Raw genomic sequence first — 12,547 nt, forward strand, 5'->3', positions numbered from 1 at the left:
TGAACTGGGCAGGATGGTGATAGTCAACATAATTACACAATGGAAGTACAGTGAGTGAGCTACACTTGCAGATCCAGTGATGAAAATGGAAACTTTTGTCTCTCTGTCTGTGTGAAGACCACAAACGTAAGGTAAATCAGCTAGTCAACATATTGACTTGGGTATAAGAACCGATGGCAACAATAATGAAGAGGCACATTCGCATAGACTAACCTGACCTCATTCCAAAAGTTTGTGTTGCTAGATTATAAAACTAAGTGTATGACAGGTATAATACACATACTTTTTTAATGTAGAACAGGTTGTCATTTGAGGTCATTTTGGCTCCTTCCATCTTTAACAGAATTATGGAAAACCATATTTAGAACTTTAAGTTGTAACCTACCTGGCCAGGCAAGTGGGGAAATGAACTTGTTAAAGATGTCACAGTCACTTCAGGAAAGGTGAGAAAGACTTAAAGGTCTAAAGTTAGTTCTCGAAATAAGAAAGTATTGGCACTGTGTCACCTGGTAAAGAGCTGGGGACACTACCCTTCAGATGAAAAAAGGCCATTAAGAAGGCACTGGTCACTGTCAATGTGAAGGAGTTGCAGGCATTTTGGGGCTTAGTGATCTGTAATATATTTGTCCTAGTCAGTGTCCAGTGTTACTCCCTCTGTACATATTGCTGAAAAACAAAGGTACCCCAGCAGCTGAAGAAGCAAGAACAGAATTCATATGATGCAAATAACTTTAGACATGTGCTAACTTTCTTGTGCACTAAGATCACAGGTTATCTCTTAACCTGGTTAGAGATACTTTTCCATAGGACACTGAAGTCAAGATTAAGGCAATTCAATCAATGGGAAAGAGTACCCTATCATGTATACATCCATAACTCTTGCCTTGCTGAAAAATATTCACATAGAACAATACATTTACTCCAATTTCTGAAGTTAGGTTCACCAAAGCTTATGGGAAAAGAAATTTAAGGTAACTGCAGATCACAGACTCACCTTGTTTGAACACAGGAAACTACCTGCAGTGACAGCTGCTCACATTCAGAGATGGGCAACTCCTGTGCTGGTTTACAACTATATCAGAGAGTATCTGCCTCTGAAAAACACTGTATAATTGATGGATGCATTAACTGAGAGAATACATATATATTTTTAGCCAATCATTGGAATAAAATGCTCCTTAATACAGACCAGGCAGTATGAATAACATGTATAACAAGGACCTCTCAAATGTCTCGAGGTATGTCAGAGGAGGTTGGTGTACATGCAAGTCTCAAAATGGTTCAAAGAAACAGATATGAAATGTTGGTTAAAATAGGGTCAGTATTTTGGGGAACTAGAGCAACTGTACCACTAAAATGAAGTATGGTTGTTACATATGATCTACAATGCATCCAGTAAGTGAGGATACAATCCCTAGCAGTGCAGGAGAGGAAAAAAAAGGTGGGGTGTCTTAATCTACATCCAGAAGAGATTCACATCAAGATTGGTAAAGCAGCATGATGCACTAAAGCTTCGTCTTGTCAAAATAACCATCAGAAAGTTCCTGCACTGGGGTGTGGCCAAGATGCCAAACAGCTAACAGCTCAGAATTTTAGCTCTGCCTATTTCTTATTATTCTGACAGGAAATTCTATATTGTTTCAAAGAAAACTATTAAAATATATATTTTCTTTTGTTATTTTTCAAAAATCAGTCTTGGTGTATAGTTTTTCTTTATTATTCCTGTCAGATGTTCTTCTACAAGTGATGCAAACATAAGTAACTCAAAGAATTCACATCAGGAGAGTGTGGTGAAGAAGGAATTACAATCCATAATTACAAATATTCAGGAACTTTCAATCAAAATGGACAAACTGGAAAACAAACTTAATGATATAAAACAAGATAGCAGACTGGACCTTCTCAATGAGGTCATTAAAAAAACATTCTGAACAAATGTCCACTATTGAAGAAGCAGTGAATGACAGTGATGGCAGATTGACTGAGTGTGAAAGTCATAACAAATTTCTTCTTAACCAGAATACCAAACTACTGGAAAAAGTGGAAGATTTAGAGAGTAGACCAAGGAGGAATAATATAAGAATTTTTGGGGTGCCAGAAAAAGAAGAGGGTAGCAATATGATACAATTTTTAAATAACTGGTTACCTAAACCAGCCTGAATCTCTTTCATTTGGAATTGAGAAACAGCCCATCAATCTTTGTCAAAACCATTATCTGTTGGTAACTCCTCCACTCCTAGATCCATAATAGTTTTCTGTCCACCCAGGACAAGGACTTGGTATTAAAATCTGCCTGGTCAAATCCTCCTGTCAAAATAAATGGAAAGAACATTCATTCTGATAATGATTATACCTCCTCTGTCATTTCTAGAAGAAAAGAATGTGTTCCTTTAATAAAATCCTTTAAAAATCCAACATTAAATAGCTCGTCTTATTTCCAGCCAGGATAAAAAATACATTTGCCTGATGGTGGAAAGTTCTTCAGTTCACTGCAAGAAGCTATGGATTTTATTCAAAAGAAATACATTATCGGACATAGGGGATATGGACTGGTCTGCACAAAGTCTGAAGAGATATGCAACAAAAATGGATGGACTTTTAAAGGAGGAGGCAATAAAAAAATTAAAGGATAAATGCACCCGTTATTTAAATTAAACTATTTTGACTCTAATATTTTACCTCCCAGTTTTACTTCTGGGAAAATTTAACAAGGTAAATGGTGATTTTTTTTCTTTCTTTCTTTCTTTTCTCTCTTCTTTATCTTTTTATTTTTCCCCATGTTCTTCTTCTATTATTTTACTCTTGTAGCTGTCATTCATTCTGTTCTTTTTTCTAATAATTGTTGCTTATCTAATATGCGTCTCTACTATGTGGCTTTACTCTTAATAAGTCTTGGAGTCTATTGATAACACCTATGCATTGCCATGCTGTGAATGGATTGTCTTTTTGTGTGTGAATGGTGGGGTAATATACTAACATTTACTTAATGTTCAAGTGTGCTTATAACTATGAACATGGTTTTAGCTATTTAAATATCTAAATATATTTGTATATTGGTGTGCATACAATTCTTGCTTGGATGGGTGCTGTGAAGAAGTGTATTTTTTTTTCTCACTTTTCTCTTTCTTCTTCCCTTTTTGTCTTATCATTGCTGTACTCAGTTTGAACCTTTGGTTACAATTTGTTATTAAAAGAAAAAGGTGAACATTGTGAATGTTTTCATTGTCAACTGCATACGAGAGATGTGTATATTGTATAGTGGATATAAACAATTTACACATCCCTGTTAAAATGCCAAGTCACATAAAAGGTAAGAAAGGTTTTGAAATGATTTATTGTGGTCTCATTTTTTTATATCACAAAAACCTGGCATTTTAACAGGGGTGTGTAAACTTTCTATATCCACTGTAGATCTGTTGCTGCTTTATTATGGTTAATATTCCCAGCCATTCTTTAATCTATTGCTGCTTTTTATCCATGATTTCAGTGAAAAGTACTGTTCCATAATTTTAAAATGTATTGATGATCTTTACTAATGGTTTCATGGACAATAGCTGTAATTACCTGGACACTGTTGACTTCTGTGTGATGCACTATTTTCATAGAGTCAGCTTGAGCCCTTTTTCAGCATGAAAATATTTGTTGTGCTCTGTTTTCCAACCCAAAGACTTTTGAAAGCTTTTGTGAGCTGATATGGACTTGTGTGCTGTACTAAATGTAGCCCAAGATGTATCAATGCATTCAGCCACAAGTTATAGAGGCAGAAAACAGCTGGCAACCTTTAACCCACATAGAGCGCTTGGAACTTGGAGACAGAAGCAAAAATAAAATCGGACAGTTAACAGATTTAGCAGTTATTTTATTAGGAAAAGCACTCAAATAGATTGCGTAAAGTGTCCTTGTTGGAGAAACACATTACAAGATGACAAAGGTAAGATCGTCATCTCTTGAAATGAGAGCAACTATAAGAACTTCAATGAGAAAGGTCCTGGATGATTGTGAGATGGAGGGGAGGGACAGGAAGGGAGAGATATGGAAAAAAGAAAACAAAACTAAAAGAATTTGTTGCACTAGCTTTGTCCAGCATTTTTAATGAGTAATTTAAAAGATTTTTTTTATACTCCGCATAACCTGTACATGAAAATAATTTAATTGGTGGCATATTTTGAACAACACATATCTCCATATAAACATTGGGAGATAATAGATGTTTGAAATGTATTGTTTTTGCTCATGTGCTTATAAAATTCATGAGTCTGGCATAAAAGTGATTTCCTTTTGGATATAGAAAAGCTTAGCCTGGAAATAAGTCATATAGTTCATGCAGTTTTTGTCACCACTTTATGAGCCTTCTCTCCTTTGCTGTGTAGCTATATAATGGAGTTGAAGTTGCATTTTATATAATGCTCATTTCCTTGTTACATTCAGGATTGACTAGAGAAGCTCTAGACTAGTTTCTGTAAAAGACAAAATATTGTATCATAATAATGTATTTGGCATCATCATTATCCTGGGAGTGTTTTGTGTTTTCAGTTCATAACAGATTAGATTATTGGCATGTTTCCATTAACATGAAAGCACAAATACAAGACAGATTGATGATTTGAAGATAGATGAGAAATGCGTGCCTTTCTGGTTGAAGACCGACCAAGAAAAATACAGTGATGGTATTGTAACTGCAACAGTAGGGGCATTAATATTTCACCAATATGCAGCAATCAAAAGCCATCTATAAGGGGTTTCTCAGGGCTGATGTTGGGGCCAATTTTGTCTGGTACTTTTATGATGCAATTCCCATTGTATGGTAAATTCTGGATGAGCAAGTTTACCAGGGATATAAAAGCAGGTGGTATTGTTAGCAGAACACAAGATCAAAGGCCTCTACTGAAAGCTTTTGACCATCTTTCACATTGGCCTTTTTTAATTGATATGCAGTTTAATGTTAAAAAAATATATATACACTATTCTCATTAATGGAAAATTAAAATAATCATGAGCACCCTTATGTTCTTGATGACTGGATGATAGATGACCTTACACTTATTTAATATAAACATATGAAAGACCTGGGAATACATATAGATTCTAGTCTTCAATTTAATGAACATCTGTTTAATACCAAAATTATTTGTTACGGTATATTTAGTAATACTGGACAAGGTTCTGTGAGCAGGTTACATAGTGTTTTGATATCACTATGTAAGACTGCACTCATGCTATTAATAGAATAATGTGGCCCCTTTTGGGGTATACTATAATGCAAAGTTAAGGAGACTGGAGTGCATACAAAAATCTTTCTCAAGCTCAATTAGGGGCATAAGACAGTATTCAGATAAAGAGAGACTTGTAAGTCACTTAGAACATGTATTCTATCAATTTAATATTATTTTTCCTTCATACACCCTATAATACATTGCAATGTAGTTGAAGAGGAATATCAGAAGCATAAAGGCAGCTAACCAAATATAAGCACAACTGACCATGACTTTGGATGTACCTATGTTAATAGTAAAAGTTTGTTTGATCCTTTAACTTCATTAACAATGCAAGGATTAAGGGTTATGATATTATTAGTTAAATTGAGGTATCTCTGTGTTTTAATTGATATACATTGAAATTATTCACAAACATATGCGTGACCTCAATATTTATTAGATTAGTCATTATCAAATTGACTTACATGCTGATTAGAGGTAAAAGGCTGATTTAGTATGGGATAGTCTCTGTTCATTATCTATGTTGTGGAGTCTTACATAAAATAGATAAAATATTGCTTTTTATTTTTCTCTACTTATCAAAAGGGGAGGGGTGAGAGGGGAGGAGGGAAGAGGGAGAGGGGAGGAGGGGGAGAAAGAGAGAAGGGGAAGAGAAGGAAAAGAAAAAATATCAGACTTTCACATTATGCTTTATTTCAGAGTAAGTAAACACATATCTTATTTAAATATATTTCAATGTGGTAAGAAAACACACAACTTTAAGTTTACATTAGGTACATAAGTTTACATTAGGTTGGGTTACTAGACTTTTACAAACATATTGTTGAAACTTGCATTCTATGTACAAGGCAGAAGCTGAAAATAATGTATTTGGAGTGTGAGATGTGGATAGCGTGTGGTTTGATTAATAATTTAATCAAACCAGGAACATTTTGTTCCATGCATGTCTTTGTATACAGAAATTTGTTTCAAAAGTTGAAAGTCAAAATGTTAGTCTCATCCATGATAATATTCTAAAGGACGTTTCAACTTACTATATATATAAAATTTATTAAAGATGTTCTAAATATCTTACTCACATTTTAACTTATAAGTGTCTATCACTTAATGTCAATGGCATAAATAAGAATATAAAAAAGCTGGTTTGCTTAAGTTTATTAAAATGCACAAAGCGCATATAATCACTTATTAAAAAAAGATTTAGATAAGTTATCCTTTAATGGTTATGCAATCCTCACCAACTCCTGTTACAAAAATAAAAGAAGAGGTACTCTTATACTGTGGAAAAATTTCACTTATATGCCTAAAATTCTAAGTACTTTTTTCTGATAAAGACAGAATGTTGTGTTTGGTGGTACTATAAATTAATAAGAAATGTTATACGTTGGTTAATTTTATTGGATACCTGGATTGGGAACTAGATTTCTGAATAAATATCTTGATACTATTGCATTACACGCTAAGGGCAAAATTATTTTAGCTCGGGATTTTAATTGTTTAGCGTTGTCACCTCACAGCAAGAGGTTCTCACGTTCGACTCTCGGCTGGAGTGCCTTCTGTGTGGAGTCTGCATGTCCTCCCCCCCGGTCGAGTGGCGTTCGAAAGACATGCATGATTGGGCGTGCCTTTGTTGAAGGTTGGACATCGAGCTGGCACCTCGGCACTGTAAAAATCTACTGCCAATCATTAGTGGACTGGAGTTTCACTGTGTTGACCCATAACTGGGAAAAGCCGAAAGAAGAACAAACATTAGCAGAAGAGAGATACTTCCAGAGCTAATAAATCTAAAATAACAACACAATCCAAAATACTGAATAATTTTATTTCTTCAATGACTCTTAGATTTTATATATTTGATCGAAACTCATTTGGTCGGAATTTCATTTGATGGAAAACCAGTATTCAAGGCATAAAACTGGGATTTGTCCCCCTCTCCAATGTACTGCGACCCTGGAGTTTATATATCTATATATATATATATATATATATATATATATATATATATATATATATATATATATATATATATATATATAGAGTTAGGGGGGGTGTTTTTCGTTTTCTTTTAAAATGTGTACTTTTTGTTTTATTTTCTTCTTTTAAATGAAAATGGGGGCGTATCCCCCACCTATTTTAAATATTTTGAACTATATACATGGATACTTGCAATTCCAAAAAATTACTCTTTACTAAACTTAATATATATCCAAACTATGTGGGGGGCTATGCCCCCACAACCCTCTTACTAGATATACTAACTCCAGGGTTGCACAACAGTGGAGAAAAGGCCATATATAACTTTCAGTGAAATGTGTTTCAGTGAATTGAGCTTTCAGTGATTTGTGCACAGTCATTTGACTTTCAGTGAAATGTGCTTTCAGTGAATAGTCCTAGACTCATACATATGTATATATATATATATATATATATATATATATATATATATATATATATATATATATATATATATATTATATATAATCTAAAATCAGAAAGATCACTTAATTACATCTGTCATTCCTTTAAATTTGGAACCAAAAGAACATAGATAAGGTCTTTATTTTGAAAAGCTCTTATTCCAAAATACATGAACTTTTAATAATGTCATGTCCACTTTCTGATCATAATGCTCTTACTGTTAATCTTAGCAAGATAAATGATGATTTAATATTTTGAGAGAGAATCTCGGCTTACATAATAAGAATTAAAGGTTTAAAAGACTGGATTTTAAATGAAATAAATACATTTGTGCAGATTAATAACAATGGCGAGGTAATGGACATCATATTATGGGATGCTTTAAAAGCTTATCTGTATGGTAGAATAAAGAATTGGTATCTTTTAAAAAGAAAAGAATGGGCTAGGCGATTATCAGATTTGCAAAATAAAATAGATAAATTAAAATAAAAATTAAAACCCAATGACAGGGCCAGACATATGGAGTTATCAAATTTAAACCAAAAGTACTTAGAGATATTAAATCACAAAGTTGCAATAAATTAAATCTGGAAAGACTAAAGTTGGCAGTCCTATTCTGTAAATTCAAACATTTATATAAGTTGGCTATTAGAATCAAACAAATTAATAATTTAAACCAGATCATTGAAATTAAGTACACCGTTAATAAGTCCACAATAAAAATAACTGATTTAAATGGTATATTAGAAGCATTCAAAACATATTATAAATCGATTAATGATAGAATTCCCTCTTTAGAGAATGTTACTACAACTGATAAATTTCTCCAAAACAACATCACTAATAAGTTATCAAAACAACAAAATATGTTACTAGATAAACCAATATCATTGATGGAATTGAAGGACCAAATTAAAAATTTAAAAAATAACAAAGACCCAGGTTTAGATGGAATAATCCCAGAAATGTATAACATCTTTCAGGATTCAACACTCAAAATACTATTAAATGCATTTTCTATGATTAAACATGAGTTGAAGGTCCCCCCTTCTTGGAAATAGTCTGTGATTTCCCCTATTTTAAAACAAGGCAAAGATTCACAGTCATGTTCCTCTTATGGGCCTATCTCTTTATTAAATATTGATTATAAAATCTTTAAGTCCATCCTGGATAGATATTAAATGATATATTGCCCAGTTTACTAAACTACGATCAAACAGGTTTCATATTACATAGAAAGGTCCAAGGTAATATTATTAAATTATAATCCCTGATTGTTATTGTGAATAAGACCAAAAAGCAACTTACTATTATTAGTTTAGAAATTGATAAAGGCATTGACTCTATTAGCTGGTCTTACCTGCTCAAAATTTTTAAAGCATATAATTTTTCCCAAGATTTTGCTAACTTAATACTAAAAGTATACAATGATTCTCAAGCATACTGTATGTTAAAATTGGGTCAAGTTTATCGTCATCATTTAAAATTTTAAAAGGCATGAAACAGGGTTGCCCACTCTCACCTTTATTATTTGCTCTTGTCAATAGAACCTTTTGCTACTTATATAAGAAATTATATTAATATAAAAGGATTTTCTTTAAATAGTGAATACTGCCCCAAAATCCAGTTGTTTGCAGACAATATTATTTTAACAAGTGGAGATATAGATTCTTCTTTACACTATATCACAGAATCAATCTTTTTTTTTGAAAAAAAAATCTCTGGTCTAAAATTTAATCAAAACATAAATGAAACACCATTAATTAATAAGAAATTTAATAGAAATTTACAAGATTATAAAAATTTTAATTGGGAAAATAAAACAATACAATACTTAGGAATTAGTATAAAATGCACTTGGAAAGAGACTGTTCTTTTAAATTATACGAAAATATTAAACACAATCACTAATTTAACTAATAACTGGAATAAAATGTTTTTCACCATGGAAGACAGACTCACACTGATAAAAATAGTTATTTTACCAAATATTTATTCTACATGCAATCCTTAATTTTACCCCCCCCCCAAAAAAAAAAAATTCTTCAAGCAAGTAAAGGTCCTATTACTTATGTGTATTTGGTTTCCTCAAAAACTGAGGATAGCTTATAATTGGAATGTAAGAGGATAGGATAGTAATGGAATTGTATTTCCTGACATTGAACTGTATTCAAAATCTGCTATTATTAACATACTACTGCACTGGCTAACCTCTACTTACACCTCAAGCTGGAAACAGTTACATAAAATCCATATAATTTCTAGCAGTAGTTTTGAAATGCAAACTCCTTATTAGGCATTAGTAAAGTGTATTGGGTACTATATGACTACTGTATATATAATAAGAAATTTAATCATGTCACCTATGGTATGAATCAAATCTTCAGTACCTTTAAAAGTACAATAGAAAGTAATGGCAGTGTCAAACAATTATTTTTTCTTATATTTCCCATTGTTTATACTCTAGACTGTTTATAGTCTTTCAATAATAGTAAAATGTTAAATCTCAAAGACAATGGGCAGGATTCACGAAGCCTCTGTGTAAGAGTTATAACTCTTACACGGAGGCTGCAGTTAAACAGAGTGATGTCAGCATGCTCTGCATATTCATGAGAGCATGTTGAATCACACCTAAGTCTAACACGGTCCATGTAAGACAGTAGGGGGCGTGTCCATAGGCCGAGCCCTGCAAGCGGACATGCCCCCAGAAGAGTAAAAGTGCCCAAAGTAAACACCCACGACAGAGTCAACGGAAATGTGAATAAACACAACACAACACATGCCCCCACAGACTATGAACAGAAAATATATAAATGAACATGTGATATATTTTTTTTAAATTGTAAAGATGTTTAACCGTGAGTGCTCTCGTTTGCTGCGCGTGAAGCGCAGCTACAGTTAGCAGTCAGTGGGAAAGCATATAAGAACTAAATATGGAAAGTAAGCCAAGAAGCAATAGCGTAGCGGTAGAGACGTCAGCTGAAGAGCAGGCATTCATGGTTCGAGCCCCCACAACACCAACTTTTATTTTTAGCAAAATAAGCACGAAACAAGTCCCTGACAAACATGTACACATATAAAATCACATTTTATGTAAAATGTAATGAACTATTCCATTTATTTTAAAGAAATGTGAGGTAACAAAACAATAAAAAAATGCCAGATGTGCCTATAGCTGAGCTACAGTTTAACAAGGTGAGTGCATCTGCCCGTAGGTGAGCAGTGGTTTAACAGGTGCAAAATGAGTGCCTGTAGGTGAGCAGTGGTTTAACAGGTGCAAAATGAGTGCCCGTAGGTGAGCAGTGGTTTAACAGGTGCAAAATAAGTGCCCGTAGGTGAGCAGTGGTTTAACACGACGAAACTGTGTGCCCCTAGCTGAGCTGAGCATACTATGCGTGCTGACAGCCAAATGAGGCGTAAGCCAGTGCACCCCATTTGCGAGGAGCTGCCCACCGCGCCAAGCTGACGGGCAACGTTGAGCAAGCTGTAACAAAACTGCCTTTACACAGACACACCCCCTAGCCTGTCTAGACAGTCATAAAATATAAAAAGCAGTGGCCAGGTTCGAACCCAGGATACCATGCACCATAGTCAAGGTACTGAACCACTAAGCTACAACAGCTGCACTCAGAAATGCAGTAATAGCAAATATATAGGAATGAATAGAAAGTGGAGCATGACAAAGCAGGTTTTGTGAAGTGGATACAATTCCAAAATGGCCAATCACAGATAAGTGCGATAAAAACGGCATATATAAGCCCCATAGGCGGGAATACACAGCATAAACGATTGTAGAACTGACTTGCAGCCAGAATGTCAGGTGTAGGTGAGGGTAGTTGCTTTCGAGCACAGAGGTGGGGCGTTGAGGAGTCCAGATACATGGTCTGGCTCCTAGTCCACAATCATGAGGCCCAACTCATGCAGGGCCAGGTCCTGTGGGGAGCATATAGGGCTGAGGCGTGGGACCGGTTGGCTCATGATCTTACCAGTGCCACAGGGATTCCATGGACTGGTGAGCAGGTCCGTCACCGCCATGCGGACCTGAAGAGACGCAAGCAGGACCAATTGAACCTTTGGATCCAGGAGGTCCGGCAAATGCCCAATGCCCCACTACTGAGTAAGTTACATTTAATTATGTATGTAAGAAATTAAATTAGCTGATATTATGGAGATGTGTATTCCAATATTACTTCATTTATATTACAGCTGCAGGTGTCCGTTCTGCGAACCGCAGAGCCTATGGCGATAGGCTGGTGCGGTTGCGCCACCAGGCAGGTCAGTAATCCACTCCCAGTAACTGTAAAGAAATATAAAAGTATGACAGTTAGCAAAAGAGTGCAGTGTAGTCACTAAGTAATAAAATGTGCAAGTAACAGTGTAAAAGTGTTTGCAAGTATTGCTCGATTACAAAAGTGTGTTGCAGTCTGAAATCCAAACAGAAAAATTAAAATGTCTGAAATAAAGATGCCCCACCTATAATATCATAGTGCACAACCTGCAGCAGGCTGAAAAGTACAGCTGCAGAAGATGAGCAACTCACATGTGTGAAATATATCCCTGTTGAAATACTGAAACATGACAGAAGTGAGACTGCTGGAAAGGATTGTAATAACTACAGGTAAAACATGTCAATAAAGCCTAGAAGTAAGTACCATCCTGAATAGTAAAATGAAAACAAGTGAGAGAGTGTGAGAAAGAGTTATGAATCCACCAATAAAGTAGTAATAACCCCTGTATAAAGTATACTGCAGTCAGTACAGAATGAAATGAATGTGACAAGTAGAACCAAACTGTGAAATGTGTCCAAAGTGTTGCTGCAGCTGGAATGTGTATCCCAAAATCTGGATATGTTGCTCTTAGTCTGCAATATGCAGATAGTATGATTGTCTGAAATATCAAACATCCACAGTTGT

The sequence above is a fragment of the Protopterus annectens genome, chromosome 2.part0 (assembly GCF_019279795.1).
Source record: "Protopterus annectens isolate FY-2018-M chromosome 2.part0, PAN1.0, whole genome shotgun sequence".
Lineage (NCBI taxonomy): Eukaryota > Metazoa > Chordata > Ceratodontiformes > Protopteridae > Protopterus > Protopterus annectens.